We start from the raw sequence: 19268 nt of genomic DNA, 5'->3' as shown, positions 1-19268 counted from the left end.
CAAAGTAAAAAGAGATTCCACAGTACGTCATCCTATCAAATTACCTAAACAACTCCCATCTTCCCACTAGCACCATGCTAATCCAGCATAAGTACTCTGGGACACCTATTTGGTCATCTTGTGGCTGTATACAAACCTCCCTCCAACAAAAACAAACTTGTTTGCCTTTCTTGATCTGTCCTGGATCCCTTATTTATGGACAATACCTAGTTCACAGTTATTTTTCAAAAGAGAATCAACACCTTTCTAAGTACAATTCTTTATTTAGCTCAGCCAATCCTCTAACTACAAAAGGGTTCTTGTCGCCAGTACTCCCTGTCTGTGTCCTAGTTTCTGTGTTCAGGGTTTCTACCAGTAGTTGCATAAACATCCTTCATTAAAATTTACCACCTTAAAGCTCACCTTCCTTGCAGCACAACCTATGCTAGACATTCGTAAACGCTGCTGTAAAACATGATGGTTTCAACCCTAAGCATACCTATTTGGTGAAGTGCTGAAGTTTCATCATGGGCACTGAATACTGCTACTTTGAGCCCAAGTACATGCTGACTCAAGATTTACTAAGATGAGCAAGAAAAATAAAACTCCAAATGTGCTGAAACATATGACCCTTAGTGCCAACACTGCAGCAGACCAGAAATAAAGTATGCATTGTGGGAGCACCACACTCATGTCTCACTGTGCCCAATTAATGACATAATCTTAAAATCATGCAGGCATCCAAACACAAAAAAAAACAACAGGTCCACAGTTATTTCAGTGCATGATTATCATATTGAAGTTTCCAAAAAGACTTTGCGATTTTCTAAAAAGTTTACAAGGTATGACTATTTTAGTAAGTTATGACCTAAACAGATACTAAAGTTATCATGTCAAAATGCTTTTAACTTTTACAAACCACTTGGTCCATTTATTGTTGCTATCAAAAGATTGACAGAACTTCCCTTGTGACTTTTAAAAGTGTATATCTTCATGAAACGAGAGGGAAAAGCACTTGCAGAAGCTAAATACCTCTATAGCACAAGGCACTGGAGCAAGCACTTGATCCGGCAGTTCAGACACCATTTGAGACACTCCCATGTTCAAGTCGTTGCTGGATTTTCCCTCCAGCTTCCTGCTAATGTGTGCACTGGCAGGCAGTGGTGAATGTGAAAGCAATTGTGTCTCTGCCATTCGTAAGAGAAACCTAAATTGAATTTATGTTTTCTTGCTTTGGCCAGACCCGGCCTCAGTTGTTCAGTTGTTGGGGTACCTGGAAAGTGAATCTGTAGATGACAGCTCTCTCTCTCTCTCTATCTCTCTCGTGTTTCAAAAATAAACAATAACAAAATTCTTGAAAAACAAAGAGAGCAAACTGCTGCTTCAGATAGTTAAGAGATGCCACGAAATGTCCTGACAAGGTGCTTGTGTAACCCTGACCACAAAATTTTACCAACCCTCATCTTGATCCTCATGCCAGAAAAAAAAAGGAAAAGAAAAAAAGAAAAGGAAAAAAAAAAAAAAAAAGATCTCCTTAACGTTCTTGAGGGCCACAAAATCCTATGACTTTAAAGATGAAATGTTAATGCAGACAGCACTGAGATCTGTGAAGCGAGGTTAGGCTGGAACAACAGTACCAGAGGACTCTGGAGCAGATAAAGCATGCGTGAAAGTTCTGGCTATGTGGTTGTAGGTCATGGCCACACCCATACTAGCTGAATCCAAGCAAACCATATGACTACTGCAGGAATGTTCAGTTCTAACACACTTGGCCGCTAGGAAAGCATAGTTGGCAAGCCCCGATCCAAAAGGTTGATGTGACTTCATTCTGTGGTCTCTGACCTAGCTAGCTAAACAGTCACAGAAGCCACAGCCTCTGCTGTGCCTTTGTCTCCAACATCTATCCCTGGTGCTTCTTTCTCAAATTGATTCTTAAAAGCAGCATTGCTGATTGCTCCTTCTTTTACAAACCGTTTCTAATAAAAGTGAGGAGACAAGAGAGGATTCTGGAATAAAGCTGCCTTAAAAGCAATCAGCTATTCTAAGACAATTATTAAAACGTCTGGATAAATGACCTCAGACTGCACTCAGCCTGCAAATCAGGCGGTCTGGGCCTTAGACTGCTTTCTCTAAAATCAAGTTAAGGAGTCTGCGAACTTGAGTGTTCCTGCAGCACTTGACGCAGTGTGGGGCACCTAGCAGCATGGTGAAACTTCTTGGCAATTCACTAGCTACTACTGAGAAGGCAAAAAACAAAAAACGAAACAGAGCATGTGAGAGCTTTAGGTATCTTATCCTTTGGAGATAAATATTTCCTATAACTGCAGTATTTCCTAAACAGGGAATATACTATTTATACCAACAGTGTATTGGTAACTTGGTTTCCATTACTTCTCAACATCTTATTCTTCACCCATATTTGTTAACTGTATTTGTTGAAAACCTAGAATTTATTAGAATGTTGCACATATTCTCCCTGATACAAACTGTACAGGGAAGAATTATAAGTCCTCAAAAATAATCAATTTAATTGTTTTCTAAATTTCTTCATACACATTCAAATATTTAGCTAAGAGATATTGCTATTGTTATTGTTCATACTGAGTGCCAGGCATGATATTAGTTGCTATTAGTTGCCTTATGTCCAATGGCTCACTTCATTCTTCTTTTTTAAAAAATTTATTTATTTTTATTGCAAAGTCAGATATACAGAGAGGATGAGAGATAGAGAGGAAGATCTTCTATCCGATGATTCACTTCCCAAGTGAGCACAATGGCCGGTGCTGCGTTGATCTGAAGCTGGGAACCAGGAACCTCTTCCGGGTCTCCCACGTGGGTGCAGGGTCCCAAGGCTTTAGGCCATCCTCCACTGCTTTCCCAGGCCACAAGCAGGGAGCTGGTTGAGAAGTGGAGCTGCCGGGATTAGAACCGGCGCCCATATGGGATCCCGGCGTGTTCAAGGCGAGGACTTTAGCCACTAGGCCACGCCGCCAGGCCCGGCTCACTTCATTCTTACAAGAACTTTTAGAAAGGTCTTATGGTGGAAGAGGTCAGGTCAGAAGGAAGTTAAACAAACACGTACGGTCATACATTGGGGCACCACAATTCAAACCGACAGCTTTAGTTGTGGCTCTGTTCCTAAGTGGGAACAAGGAGATAAGAAAATAGCAAAAGCTTTCCAAATCCTTTCAAGAGAAAGCATAGGTTATAAATAAGAGTGTAATTTAAAAAAAAGAAAAAAAGGAAAAGAACCTTTCCCACATAATGTCCACATGTATCTATTCAGACCTCAACCGGTCACTAGAAGTCTATAAGAAAATGTGCATTACAGGAAATATGCACTGTAAAAAGGTACACATGGATTTCAATGGTCCTAACACTGACATAGCTTTTTTCACTCCATTTTCCGCAGACTTTCTAAAGTCCCCTTGTAAGTCCTGCATTGTATGAGGTGGTATGAGGAGTGAAAGGAGATGTGGTGGTTAAATTCTGATGACAGATAGAGGACAAGTGGAATCCTTCTAAAAGTCTTGACTCCTTGCAGAAGGGTAAAGGTGAAAAAGTTGGAACAGTCTAGGAGTTTTTTAAAGAGGGGCATTGTAAGGGGTTGTCACCGGAGACACTCTCAGAAGAGGCACAGCCCGAGGTTTGTCCCTGTGTGATCTGTGGTCCTCCAGCCACTTCGTGACAAACTTCACTCTCACCAATTTGGAGGTGAACAATCGGGAACTCGCAGCAGAAGGAAGGCACACACACACCATCAAGACAGTGTCAGGACGCAAACCCGGATGTGCCTGAGCTTGTGCCTCCCGATTCCCCACTAAGCCACGCTGCTCCATGTCGCCTTGCTACAGTGTTTGTGTTGGCTACCACACAGCCCTGGTGGCAGGAAAACAGACAATGGGGAGAGGGGGAATGAAGGAGCTGAACTTTAGGGACGTGGAGAGAAAGTACACAGATTAGTTAAATAAATTAAGAGGCTTATCCCGTCATCTGCACTATTAATTAAATTTAGCTATCTACCAGCTAAGTGCTATGTGGCTCCATGGTGATTATCAAGGCAGTCAGCATTTCAAATGACACTGATAAGTGAGAGTCACAGGATGATGCATTTTTTCCTTCAGAGCTGAAGCAACAAAGTGTTTTGAAACTGAAGTGTTCACCTTGTGCTTCCTGTACAAGCGTCTCATCCAGAAGGGTCCCAGAGACTCCCAGGATGGGGCAAGCTGATTTTCACTTAAATGGGGAAACAGCAAAAATTCTTGTGAGGTAGATAGAAGCAGACACACAGAGGGCGCTTCTCTTCTGTCTCAACCTGGATTGGACTCAGTGCACTAAACTCAGCAGGGAAGCCACAGGAATGGGGCAGGCAACACGGCCTAGGGCTAATAAACACATTTTTATTTGATGATGTTTGAGCGATAAATATACTTCCTTTTTAGAAATAGGCATTTCCTTAAAATTCTGTCAAGTGAATTTCTTTAAATGAACCTTCATTTATGCATAGAGGGATGGTTAATACTTCATTTTGGAAATATTCATCTACAACATTCAGTTTATCAAGAAGATTATTGCTTTTTGCTTGAAAAAAGTACTTTCACTGACATTAAAAAACACACCTTTGGCGTATTTTGTAAAAGTAGGTTTTTGTACAATCACATTATATGAAGTAAGTTAAGCAGTATTGATTTTAGCTTTGAAAGTAGATTTATACTTAAACATCACATTTTAAGGTTTCTAGCTCAGAATAAAATTGCTTCAACACAGAAAAGATATGATTTCATTGTAGACAACTTTTCAATGTGGTATTTTTGTTTATACTGGGCAGAATACAGGACAAATTCAAAATAGTGAAAAATTAAGATGAAAACAAAGAGCGCACAGCTCCCAGATACAGGCTGCTTTGGAAAACTAGAAACGGATTTCTAAAAAGTCAGAAGTGAATGATAAATTGATTGTTACACAGAAAATTATATACAATGTTCGTCATTTCAAAGACTGCCCATAGCTACCAGAGGCTTTGATTTACATTTTTTCTGGTGTACAGCCTCGTCTTGTGTAAACACACACACATACCACTATGTTATGTGAACTGCAATCTTGCAGGGACTTCAAGGAAATGCTTGTTTTTATAAGGGAACTCATCTTTTCCCATGCTTCTTCATTTCTTGTGCAAGAACTTTTATGAGATTCTAGTAAACCTTGCTTTATTTACTTTCTTTTGTTCTTCCCTTCTTACTGGAAGAGAGCATTATCTGGCTGCAATCATATTCAGTGAGAAGAAATCCAGGCTAGGGAGATGATTTAAATCAATTGCCAGCAGTTAAAATGCCCAATCTTACCATCACTTTGGAGATAGTCTTTTCACTTCACTGGGTCCATGCACTCATTATTGTAATATAATATACACCCCCAAATGAAGGAACATTGCCTTCAGTTTCATCTTTGTAGACATCTCTATTACTGTAATGCAGCTAGCTAAAATGCAATGCAAATGTCTTTAGATCTACCTTGTCATTTTCTTCCAGATCTTTCCCTAGCACCCACTAAATCACTGCTGACAGTCTCTGAACGAATAGTAAGGCAGTCTGGTGTTCCAACCACCTGGAACTGACCGATGTTTTCCCATGTGAAAGATCCCATAGCAACCAGATTTGTGGAAAGGATACAAACCAGTCATGACGGTGCTACAATCTGAGCCAGGAAGTTGACACATACCACCCACAACATTATTATCCTCAGAGGATTCTGAAAACTCAAAACTCATCATTTTTTACATGTTACTTCTTCAAATAAAGAATGCAAATTGCCACAAACCCCTGAAGAGGAAGGTAATAGTTAAGATTGGAAGGTCTTTGGTTTCCAATCTCTTGTTGGAAGAGTTAACAAGCCTCTCTGAGACTCAGTTGTCTCATCTGCAAACCGGGGACAATAATCTTCCTTCAAAGGATGGCTGTTATGATTGAGATTGGCCAATAAATACAGAAGAACCAAAAGTTATTTATTTATTTATTTATTTATTTATTTACTTATTTATATTTGAAACTCAGATTTAGAGAGAGAAGCAGAAATACAGAGAAAGCTCTTCTGCCCGCTGGTTCACTCCCCAAACAGCCGCATTGGCCACAGCTGAATGGATCCGAAGCCAGAAGCCAAGAGCCAGAAGCTTCTTCTGGGTCTCCCAAGTGGGTGCAGGGTTCCAATGCTTTGGGTCATCCTCAACTGCTTTCCCAGGCCACAAGTAAGGAGCTGGATGCTAAGTGGAGCAGCCAGGACATGAATTTACATGCACCCATATGGGATCCCGGTGCATGTAAGGCCACTAGACTACAGTGCTGGGCCCCCCAAGGTTTTATTTATGTATTTGTTTTATCACTAAGGAGAAATACACAGGACAGATATATAGTTGTCCTCAAGAAAGGTACAAACGAGTAAACCAGAAATGTAATTTATGTGGATAATCTTGTGTTATAGCAAGTAAAGCCACTGATGACCTGTGATACCAGCATTGCATTTAGGTGCTGGTTCATGTCTCGGCTCCTGACCCAAGCTCCCTGCTAATGGTCTGTAAAAAGCAGCAGAAGATGGCCCAAGTCTTTGGGCCCCCACCATCCACTTGAGTTACTGGATAATGATGCTCCCGGCTTCCAGTTTCAGCCTGGCCCAGCCCTGCCCATTGTAGCCTTTTGGGAAGTGAAACAGCAAACAGATCTCTGCCTCTTCCTCTCTGTCTCTTCCCCCTCTCAGTAACTCTGACTCTGAAACAAATAGATGTTTTTTAAATGTCATTTATATTCATATGAAATATTTTACTCAAAGAAATCAAACATAATGCCAATGCTGACTGTCAGGATTTGACACAAGGCATCCTCCTTGTGGTCTCTGAGTGAGTTGGTATGGTAAAACCAGAAGGCTGGCACTAGCAGCCTCCTGGACAGGCTTGCTTCCACTTCTGCCCATCAAGATGCCGCCTGACAGTCCCCATCCAGCTACCTGAGAGGAGACACGGCTTACACTGCTCACTTTTAACCCAGTGAACCCTTACATGATGGAGACATGCCTTCAAAAGTTTTGGCAGAGAACCCACGAAGAGAAAGCATGAATCATTGGCAATGAGTAGTCAACAGAGCTGAATTTTCCTACTGCTGTCTCCCCTGTGAACAGTCACATCTGGAAGGCAAGCAGGATGATCAATGTAGAGCAGACTGGAAGCCAGTCGAGCTTATTTAGAACTGTCTCAAAGACTGTGTGAAATACAGACTTACAGAATTGTGGATGAACTTTGGCATTTATGACTTGAGATGTTAATAATAGTGGAACACATATAGAACCTATATATAGAGAATGGGACATTGCAAACCCTGTGGAAATTTTTTTTTATTGATAGGGTATACATTTGGCTTCTAATATCTACAGCTTCCATATCTGAGGATTCAAACAATCTTGGATAGAAAATATTTTTCAAGGAGATTGCATCTGTATAAACACATGTAGACATTTTTTCTTATCGTTATCCCCTAAACAATTCAGGCCAACCATTTACATCACACTTACGTTACATTCGGTATAATAAATCTTCGAGACATGATTTAAAGTGTATGGAGGATTGTGTGGGATTATACGTAATTGCAACATCATTTTATATAATGGGAGTTGAGCATTCCTGGGATTTGGCACCCATGGGGGCTATGGATTCAATTCTCATGGATGGTGAGGGAACAACTTTGTGCAAAAAGGGTGGGGCACTGTGGTAAGAAGCATGAATATGGAGTAGGCTCATTGTAGGCCATCTCTGAGAGCATGCTGCCAGTCCAAGCTTATCAGACAAAGGCTTGGGCTACCCCAGAGTCAGCCTGAGGCTAATGGATCTGTACTTCTCACACACGTGTCAAACCATAGCCATACCCTACCTGAGACATGCTCAGACTACATGCGCAGAAAAATTCAGTCCTACTGACAGATATGGGCATGGGTGAATGTTAAAGAATACAGCTGTTTTGTTAACTGACTTAGCTATAGACAAGAGAGAGGACAAATGTAGAAAGTCGGCCTTTTAGAAATCAACCCAATAAAACCTGTTCTTATCTCAAACAGGCTTATTGTCACAGTTAATCACGCCATCCCATTCTCTGAAAATCAGAGTGAAAATTTGCTACATTTGTGAGTATTCTCCTTCCCCTTTGTCAGCAATCATGGTTCACCTGTGTATGTTTCCTGCACAGTGCCATCCACACGTGGGTGCTTATGCATTCTTGATGCTAGCTACCACGGAGCTAAATGCACTCTGCATCAGTCTTTATGATCAACCACGACTGTCTACTGTCCCTCCCAGCAGCTTCTCTCAAAGTTTGCCTCTGATTCCCAGCCTTAATCGCCCACTACTTGCTCACTTGGTTGATTTTCATTCCTCCATTGAATGAGTTCATCAAGGTCATTCTCAAAGACTGTTTCCACATCAAAAACGTCACCTTAAACTGTCTGAGTTAAGACCTCCAAGTCATCTCTGACTTATTCCTCATGATCTGAACACATCGGTCACTTGTTAAAGCCGTTCCTCTCTCTCCTTTTTCTCCTTCTGTACAGCATGTCTCATCTGGCCAGTCCCCTTTGAGCAGAGCAGCCCAGGCTCTCCAATAACACCATGGCCTTGGCCCACTCTGTGACTGTGGCTTAGCACACTTTTTTCCCTGGAAACTTACAGATACCCTGATAACCTCCCCTCTCCCCAAAATCTTAGCTCAATTCTCTTCTCCTGGAAGCCTTCCCTGACTACTTTGCATTTGTTCAGGCAGAGTAATGAGGGTTACATCTGAAAATCCCCAGAGTACACCTGGAACCAAAGAGAGTACTGAATGCTGTATAAATGATGCTTTTTTCTACACATGAATGCGTATGACACAGTTTAATTTATGAATTAAGTGATTAACAGCAGTGCCTAATCAATGCAATTAAAATAATAGACTGATAAATGATCAGGATCACTACTTTTAGACATTGGACCAGTATGAAGTACAATTCAGGATTACTAGAACACAAACAATCTATCTTTTATATGCAATTATTTTATTTGAAAGGAAGAGAGACAGAGGAAGACCTTCCATCAACTGGTTTGCTCTCTAAATGCCTGGATCAGCCAGTACTGGGCCAGGCTGAAGTCTGAAGCATAGATTGCTCTCCATGTCTCCCAAAAGGGTGGAAGAGATATAAGCACTTGAGCTGCCATCTTTTATTGCCAAGGATGCCCAATAGCAGGACACTGAAGAAGAAGTAGAGTAGCCAGGACTCAGAGCAAGTACTCAGTGGCTTAAGATACTGTGTTGGACACAGTATTAAAAGTCCACCTGATAACTCAGGCAGCAACTAACAGGATGGTAGCACATACAGCATGGATATGCTAAACAAAGAAATGATTCATTTCCCAGGTGGAACAGAGCAGATCAACACATAATTTTGTCATGCTACGCAGAATAATATGTAATTTAAAATTCATGAGTTGCTTCTTTTTGTAATTTTTCATTTAATTTTTTCAGTGTAAGGTTAACTGTAGGTGACTGAGACAGTGGAAAATGCAACTGCAGATCAGGGGATACTATTGTAAAAAGCTAACTCTTTTTCTTTACATATTTATCACCTTCCCTCAATTTATTCCTTGTCTATCAATTGCCACTGAAGTGAACATAACTTATTGGTTGATGCTGCATCAGAATGTGAGTTTTATGATCACGGAAAACTTCATTTTCCTATTTTCCTTCTTTCTTTATGATTATTGCCAAAAAATGAGCCAGGCGCAAAGTAGACATCCAATTAATATCTATGAAATGCTAAATGAATTATTGCAATGCACCCACAAATAATATCATGGCTTCCTCTCTAAACCAGCCTTCATTTGAAAAAAATACTTATTTTTACTGGAAAGGCAGATTTCACAGAGAGAGAATGAGAGACAAAGAGTTCTTCCATCCACTGGTTCAGTTCCTAAATTTCTGTCACAGTCAGAGTTGGGCCCATTCAAAGCCAGGCATTAGGAGCTTCTTTCAGACTCCCACATGGGTGCAAGAATCCAAGGATTTGAACCATCCTCTGCTGCTTTCCCAGGCCATAAGCAGGAAGCTGGATCAGAAGTGGAGCAGGCAGGACACAAGCCAGCACTCAAATGTGATACCAGTTCTTGCAGATGTAGGATTAGCCTGCTGTACCACTGTACCAGGGCCCCCTACCCCTATCTTGTAGCAGAATATTAGTTAAAAAGAAGTACCCCTGACCTAAGTTCTCCATAGTTACATATGATTTCTGAAATAAAAGCTAAACATTTAAAAAAATCCTCTTCCAATCTCTTTCCACTTCTGCTTCCCAATATAGCTAGCTTTCTAGACATCTCACAGTAGAGTCACAGTAGAGCTCACTCAACTATCCTTGAACATGCAGCAGTTATAAACTCCTTTGGGATTTAGACATATGACTGTCTCTACTTTTCCTTCTACCAGCACCAGTTGATGTTTTCAGGCCAAGCTTCATCAGCCAAGAAGCTTTTCCATTCTTCCCAGCAAATTCAAGCATGTGCTCCATTGTCAGAAGCCTCAACTTAGCATAAAAGTCATTCTTTAAGTCATGTCCACATTGGTCCTCAAGATGGGACTATAACATCCCTTGGAATATTACAGGCCTGAGGTTTTTGTTGTTTTTTTTTTGTTGTTGTTATTGTTGTTTGCAGTTTCTTATACATAGTGGATACTCAGCAAATGCCTATTGACATGAAATATAGCATGTCACTGGCTGTGGACTTTGAGACAAGGGAATTGTCACAAGATACACATCTGGTCCTTTGCAAAATACCACCAACACCAAATCAGTAGCTGTCAGAATAACTGAAAAGAAAAATAAAATTATAGTTTAAATCATCATGAAGCCAGAGATTTAATAGTAAACCCTAAAGATTTGTGTAGTTCATTTCTCTTTGCTGTAATCCCTAGCACAGAGAGGCCACTTAATTTGGAGCTAGATCTGTAGCTAAAAATAAATGGCTTTTCTTTAAACTGAGCTCCACTGTTGCTGTTTAACTATTTTGTGGTTTTCTTCAAGTACTTGCAAGGCCCAAGGAACTCCAGCCCCAGTGTTACGTAAGGGTTCTTTTCATGGAGTAATTTATGGTTAATTTAGGAAATTGTATCTCATCTGCTTGCAGGGTTTCTCCTCCCTGTGCTTGTCCCCTCCATAATGTATACAGCCAGTCACTGACTGGGCCCCGTACAAAGTGTTCAGAATGCAGGATAATAAGCACATATAGAAAGAACAACAGTTCTCGGGGGATTGTTCTAAATCATTGTTTTCTTGGGAAGAGCAGAGAACCAATAATTGAAGGAGTTTTTATAGCACAATCTTTACTGAGGCAGTACAGTGAGTTTGAATTCTAGACGCACAAGCAACAAACTCAGACAGGGTCCTCTCCTGTGCTGAATGCAGAATAAAGAGGGTTCCCTGGAGGCTCCTCTGCAGGGGTTAAGGGTTATTGTGCACTCACTTTGCACTACTTTCCCTTGGCTTGTGATTGTACTCGGAGCCCTGTTCCCTGGCTGCAGGATGCCTGGTCCTTCCTCAGCAGGTAGCTTGCTCTCTCACTCCTTCATTCTGACCCCTATGACTACCTCAGTCCAGGCCAAGCTCAGAGAAGTGACTTCCTTCTCCTGGAGTATCCCATTGTGTGTATGTGTGGAAGCCTATTATTATGCTATCTCATGAAAGCATTTTTCTGCAACCTTCCAAAACTTCATGGCGAAAGACGCCATTGGAAGGAGCCTTCTTGGTGATTTAGGCTAAGGTTTCCTGATGGTTAAAACTTTCAGGACTCTATTTTCCCTGCTCTTTCCACTCCCAATCTGAGGCAATGCTTAGCTGTAAGCCCATTTGGAAACTTAATCTGCATACTTCGTTGCTGCACTTGTATTCAGTTCTGAACCTGACATTCTTTCACCATTTAAGCAATGAAGAGCTGCATCACGCACTCATAGTTTGCAACACACCTGACACACATCTGAAATGAACCATTTAGCCATGTCTACAGGCAATGAGGTAAGCCACTGCTTGTAATGTTTGCCTCCCGTTTAAGAAGGCAGGCTGTTTTGCTTCCAACCCAGCTTACTGCTTGCGTATCTAGGAAGACAATGAGTACTTGGGCCATGCCACCCACATGGGAAATCTGTTGGAGCTCCTGGATCCTGGCCCTGGCCATTGCACCTTTTTCAGGAGTAAACCAGTGGATGGAAGATTCTGTTTCTCTTTCTGGCACCACTTTCTTTCTACAGCTATCATCCTCTCTGTCACTTAAGCTTGTAAATAAATAAATAAACAAAACAATTTTAAAAACACACAGAAAGCACATGCTTCTTTGCACTTTTAGAACCAGGGGACCAGATGGGCAGCTTTATTAAAGGGACGTGCCTGCCCTCAGCAATCCTTGACTCTAGCCTCTCTCCTGGGAACTTTAGGCAGTGGTGCTATCAGTGTGGAGTATATTCTGAGTATTTTCCTGGGTTGTGGAAACAGCAGATGTGCTCTGTTGAATGCAGAAATAAAGACAGCATGAAGAAAGTTCATGGAAAAAGGAATTAATAATAAATTTGGGGGCAGCTGCTTGGCACAGTGTTTTAACATACTGCTTGGGATGCCCCCATCACATACAAGGGTGCCTGAGTTAAGTCCCAGCTTGACTTCCAATGCTGCTTCCTGCTAATTTGTGGCTGCAAGGCAGCAGGTGATAGCTCCAGTAAATGCCTCTCTCCCGTCCATGTGGGAGAACTCTGAGGGGGTTCCTGGCTCCTGCCTCTGACCTGGTTCCATCCCAGCTGTCGTGGGCTTTTAGAGAGTGAACTAGCCATAGGAAGATGTGTGACTGTCTCTGTTTCTGTGCCTTTCAGACAAAATTAAGTTTATTTTGAAATAAAAATCTTGAAATACACGCAGGGTTTTTTGTTTTGTTTTGCTTTTTTTTTTTTTAATGAACTTCTCAAGGCCCCTGGTATACACAGATGGACTTATCTTTAGATTCCACTTTTTCTCCCCTGAGCATTTTGGGATGTCCTCATGTCTCTGTGGCACTGCCCCGTCAGACAACAGCGTGAAGTTGAGCTGACTGCCTGATCTGGTAGGAGATTATTTCCAGTGTTCTTGTGGTCTATCCTGATAAAACATGCAGAAACGATTATGATAAAATGTCCTTACCTCTGCCAGTTATTCCATGTAAAAAGAGATTAAATGAGCGATTTTAAAAGCTTCCATAATTTACATAGTTTTCTTCATACTCATTTAACAAGTAGACTCAAGTTTTCCCTTTTTAACTGTTTTTAATCTTGGTTCAAGAAAAAAAGTTCCCTCTCTTGGTGACAGTCTTATTTTTGAATGAAAATGGGTAAGACAGGCCTGCTAGGTTCCTTCTGATGCTGATTATTTTTCTGTGAAAGAGTTTTCAAATGTCTACTTCAAAGTGTACTTTATATTTAAGAGTTTCTAAATTTTAAAAAAAAGGGAAAGTAGAAAAAAATAAAATCTTTATAGGAAATTAATTTAAAAAATGGTTTTGAGTATAGCCTTGGTTCTAGATATAAGTTCTGTGAAAGGTAACTCTTGAGTCAATACAATCAGAATATGCTTGACCAAGTAATCCTTGGATTATTAAGAACTTTGATTATAAGAATAACGCTGATCACTTAGCATATTTGCCATCTTTCTTACTATTCATGAGTAACATGTTTAGCATGTTGTTCAGAACATTCTGTGCATTTGTTAACCATTTTCCTTGTGATAATTTTCTAGACAGGAAATTACTGATTCAGAGGCTTTTAACAAAAACTGTCAAAAGTGTTTTTCAAAAAGATGGTTAGATTTCCTCTGGAAACATACCTAGACACAGGTTTATCAAGGCTCTCCAGAACAGAGACAGGTATATAATTATTTTTTATATAGGTGTGGTTAGGACTTAGAGAGTTAACAGTTTATCTTCCGTGATTACATATGCTCTTTCTGTTGATGGAAACTTGGGTTTTCAGCTTAAAATGGCCTTTGCATTAACCTGTTATGGTTACCTGGTGAAGTTATTCCACACACACATATGAGTGCCTGGATTCTGTTGCAAAAGAGGTATTAAGGTGTACATAGTGAAGAAATCATAAGGAAAGACTGACTTTTTCATTCACTCAGTGTTCATTCCCTAGCACCAAGCAGGTCTAAGAAACCAGGGTATGCACCAAGGATCAAAGACAGTTTTCCTCCATCTTTCAGGATCTTAGGAAGGAAGAAAGATGTGAAAATAAGGAATACAGAGTAAGATAAGGACTTGATCAGAAGCTTACACTAAGTGAATCATGATTGGTGAAGGCCTTCATTCTGTGGGGAAAGAGTTGAGAAATGCTTCAAAGAATGCTGCTGTGTAGGGCAGCTTTGGAAGATGAGGACAATGCTAAAAAGTCATTGGAGAAGTCCTGAGCAGACCCCCTGGACCACAGGGAGCAGAGCATAGAGGTGTGGCACAAGGGTATGATGATGAGGGTCAACTGTGAGAAACAGCAAAGCTGCCCAGTGCCCTGCAGTATGGATGGGCTGCGAAGGCTCACAAGAAACACACTTTTCAGAAGACCAGGAAAGAGTTCAGAGATGCATTTGCATGATGGGTGGGATTTAGGGAGAAAAGGAAGAACTGAATATAACAGGAAGCAAGATACAGTTCAGTTAGTGAATTGAAGATGTTCTCCAAACATCTTCATGTAGATAATGTCATCTGACCTTCATACTAACCACATGGGATGAGAAATATACTTGTTAAAATTCAGATTGCATCAGAAGAACTGATCAGTGGTATTATGGGACCTGCCCAAGGTGTCGAAGCTCAAGGGTTTGGCTCCCAAGGTTGCCATGCTTCCTAGTACCCGGAGCCCCTGTGCTCCCTGTGTCTGTCTAGTCCTGTGTACAGCCCAGTGTCTGGTGGTAGTCACTGCTAGGTTTGCCTTCTATAGTCCTTCTTGGTGTGTGGTAAGCTATCATCATGCATTTTAAACTAAATTGGTTTAAAATGAAAATACTCCATGACTCTAAACTTTCATATTTTATATGCTTTCTTTTTCATTGGAATATGTTTGAAATATATACAAATGAACATACGCATATATTTATTATCACATGATAATATGCATAAAATGGAAGAAAAATATTAGATACTTTCATTCACATTATTACTGATTTTCTTCGCATTACAAAATTTTAAAATTATATATATTCCACCATAATAAACTAAAGCAGTATTGCACCAATTCTAATCTGATTATTACAATGTCAATCTGTTTGAGGAGGCAACTATATCTCTCAATGCTGAGAACTGTGAAGCAAAAATCAGAGAATAATTCCATGTGAAGGGATTGGTGCAAATATCCTGAGGATTAGTTTGCAATAAAGTTCGCTAGTATGATCTAAGATTACAGAATTTCATTTGTAGTGGCTCAGAGCTCCTCAGCTTTTCCAGTGTCCTGTAGAAGTTCTAAGGAAACAGAGACAATCTCCTAACTTGTTAAGGTACTAAAAGCATAAAATAGCTTATAAATAGCTTACTGACATCTGGACTGCCCCTGGTAGACAGAGATGACTAGAATTATTCTCCCACTTTTTTTTTTTTTAGCAACAGGCACATGGATTTATTAAAGCATGAGTTATCTTTCTCAAGGTCACAAAATGAGGCAGAATAAGGGTGCGGCTGAAATCCAAGGATAGTGAGACTGTGAACTTGGTCCTTGCCATAATTTTAAAATGTCTCCATACGGTCTGACGCAAGTACTGTCAGAAGTCAGCAAATCTTCCTTCACACATTAGAAAACAGGCCTGGATGCTACTCTGTCACATGTCAGCATATGTCAGCACATGTGATTTCAGCTCATGTAGACTATACTGGCTGGCAGTTCTGACTTCCTGGCACAGTCTAGACATCAACAACAATATGCTTCAGTACTATGAAGTCTCTCTCTCTTTTCCTCACACAAACACACACACGTGTGTCTCTAACTTCCAAGACTGTGTGGATTCTACATATATCTCTACTGATTGATCATTTTTCTCCATTCAGTTCTGAAATCCAGGCTGTAAAGACAGATTGAGCTATTGAAAAAGACTAAGATCAGACTTTCAACTTTCAGTTTCTGATTTCCCCAATAAGAACTGACATAAGTGTGCTATTTATTACTAGATGCAAGGAAAAAGCCCTGTCAGGAATGGCACAATCTCTTTTAAAGGTGCTAAGAATGCTAATGAGTCCAGGATTCATCAGGAACCACCGCCCCAACCCCCCCCACACACACTTGCAACTGTCCCACCATCAGTCTTTACACCCACTCTATGTAAATGAAATCAATCAGTGAGGATTTCTGTAATATACATAACACAGTTGTCTTGTAGCCTCTAACAGAAGATAAATGATTCCAGACGTTGGACTGTGGCCATTTTCCCACACATGCTACAGAGCTCTGACATCCATATTGGGCCATAACACTGAGTGGTTTCTGCTTTTGTGAGTTTATAGCCAGAGCTTCCACTTCTGAATTGGACTAAACAGGCTGCTAAGATTGATGCAAAATATGCCCCATTTTGTCTACGTAAACCATAAAATATTTGCCTTTTTCCAACACAGGGGTTCCTGTGAGTCCCTCAAAACTTTTTTCTGTCGCTTATAAAATATTATCATCTCAATCATTCCTCTAGCATTAGAGAAATCCTAGCCTAGTAAAACATATGATATTTGACACTGAAGGCAGACCACATAGATATAACATATGGCTACAGGCAGTACAAGTCCAGCTTTGCTGGGAAATGAATAGGTTGGCAAGAGTACTGAACATAAATAGGAGGATAGTTTTCATAGGGTAGCCTATGTTCCAGAAAAGGGTAATGAGCTTTTTCAGAAAGATAAACTAAAGAAGAAACAGCTTCCTTTAAAACCCATGTCCATGCCAAAGCTAGTATTCAAAAAGTCCATAGGCAGTACGGGACATATTCCTGATTATCTAAGTCATCTGTTCTGGTGGAATTAAGCATCCTAATGGATAGTATTTGCTGTCATCCTCTTAAGTCTGAAAGGTGGGTCCCTTTCTCACGACACTGCTTTGGAGCTCAAAACAACAACAAAAAAAGGAAGACAAAGAAAGGCAATAAAAGGAAAGGGATGAAGGAAGTCCTTATGTGTATCTATAGTCTGACATTAAACAAACCTCTCTGAGATGAAACAAAATTAAATAAATCTTACAAATGCGTCTAAAGCGAATAATCAAAACAAAAAGCATTACTTCTTAGTTTTAAGGCAAGTTCTTGTTACAGGAATGTTCTTCCGAACATAAAATCCACGACAAAGAAAACTTTATCAATTACAAAACTCACAATCCAATTAGGAAGTAACTGCTGTCTTGCCCACCACCACCGTCTCTTTTTTTTCTATGAACACAAACTTACTTTGTTGAAAAATGTCCTTAGGCTGTGCTGTAACTTTGAAACAAAACCACTCTCTTCTTCATTTCATTTTCTGCTTTCGTCAACACTGCTCCTCAGAAACTGACAGATGGTGCCTCTGTCCCTGAGTGTTTCCTCTTCGTTATCTCTGCCAGCTAATATTTCCTCTGTGCGTGGCTGTAGTCCCTGAGAGTGGCTCACATCATTCTAGCCTGATCAATGGTGTGCCTGGTTTGAGGTTGGTTTTGGCCCCGCCTCCAGCTCCAAGAGAAAAAATGAAAACTCACAGCTGGATTTCCTATAAATCCTCTCTTTTAAAACTGACTCTGCTGTTCTGGCACATACCAGAGGAAAACACTGCCAGTCTGTGACACACCAAGAAGGCGCTCCTTCTCACAGGTCCCCGCACCACTGGTGGCAAGCACGTACGTTATATAATAGATCCCACAGGAAGTGAGGCTGAAACTTCGCAAGAAGGCTGGCTAGGTTGCTTCATGCCTAAAAAGACTCAAGAGATGTGTATGCCTGAAACATGCACACAGACCCAGGCTGGACTGACTGCTTTGCAACACCTTAAGGTTGTGCAAACCAATTCCAAGGAGAAAATGCTCAGACAGGACATTGCAAAACTGGTGTGTATATAATTTTCTGTCCTAAAACTGAGGTCATCCTTCACCTTCAGATGGTGACGTGCCCTATGTAAAAGGATTTCTTAGTGTTTATATCACCAGTGAACTCATGGCATCAAGAGAGTATGTAGAATGTACTTACAGGTCTGGATGAGAGATGATTGCAGAGTGGGATGAACTGCTAACAAGTGGAGCTGAACAGGAGACAACATAACCACCTTCCTCTACAAATCTGAGGCCAGACAATGTATTTTAAACTAGCATATTTTGCACAGTCAACAGTAATTTAACCTTATCAGCTGGTGGGGGGCCACACATTGAGTGCAAATAGCATATAGGAGTGTTATTAAACTACAGCTAATGATTTGAATACTGAATCAGAAGATTTGGATTTGAGTCTGTTTAATTTCTCAGGGGTGTCCTTGAACATGAAAGGCAAAGAGTAAGCTCTGGAGACCTCAGAGGTGACTGCAAGCTTAAATGAAGATGATAAAGTACTTTGTTGTCATTATTCAACATTTGTGTTGTTCAACAACAGAGAATATTAAATCAGTATAAATATTTAATCTGGCAAAGGATGGTACCAAACTAAATATTGTAGCCCATGATAAGGGGCTCTAAAGATAAAAGGGTTCAGAGAATAACACACAGAGTAGAAAGTGCATGCTGAGCTTACTGTAATTCAGATTTTGAATAACTGGACTCTACGGGGGGAAAGAATATATGGTGAGCATGAATTGGAGGAGGGTTGGGTAGTAAATGGTTGATACCTTCACATTTTCACATTTTTGCTCACAGGAATGGCACATGAACTAGAGTTGTGTCACTTGAGAGGAGTAGATGAGCTTATTGTGAGAAGCTGAGCCTGAAAACTGAAAAATCAGGCACACCAAGGTTGACAGTCTCCGTGTTATCTAACAAGTTCCTTGAGGGTCAGTATTTTCAGGGAGACAGACCATTTGGGTCACCAAGAAGTAAGGGGAGAGATTTTTCCCAGGGATCCCAGACCTCATCCAGCTTTCTATACTCCCCCTCAATGCCTTTTCCAGTTTCTCCCAGGGGAAAGTCTTCCTGTGAACTTGAGTAGGAAACCAGGATCTCTGCAGCCACCTCTTTAATGAGACAATATGACACCGCAAGTCTTTGCTTTCTGTGGGTAGCAGGAAGTCAGTTTTGCAAATTCAGTAA

General features: G+C 40.7%; 1 protein-coding gene across 8 annotated transcripts in view; it reads right to left on the bottom strand.

Annotated features, from left to right (window-relative positions):
* The window catches only part of STARD13 (StAR related lipid transfer domain containing 13), a 494525-nt gene that overhangs the window by 85376 nt on the left and 389881 nt on the right, over nt 1-19268 (bottom strand). For 2 of the 8 annotated variants that reach the window (XM_058670871.1, XM_058670875.1), the window contains exon 1: nt 17455-17672. The exons of the other annotated variants lie outside the window; for them this stretch is intronic. The gene's annotated coding sequence lies outside the window, so the exon portion shown is untranslated. Of the gene's footprint in view, nt 1-17454; nt 17673-19268 lie in introns of those variants that run through there. 8 annotated transcript variants of the gene reach the window in all.

This window comes from Ochotona princeps, chromosome 12 (genome assembly GCF_030435755.1).
Source record: "Ochotona princeps isolate mOchPri1 chromosome 12, mOchPri1.hap1, whole genome shotgun sequence".
Classification (NCBI taxonomy): domain Eukaryota; kingdom Metazoa; phylum Chordata; class Mammalia; order Lagomorpha; family Ochotonidae; genus Ochotona; species Ochotona princeps.
Note: the sequence above shows the minus strand (reverse complement) of the source record. Positions and strands in the feature narration are given on the sequence as shown.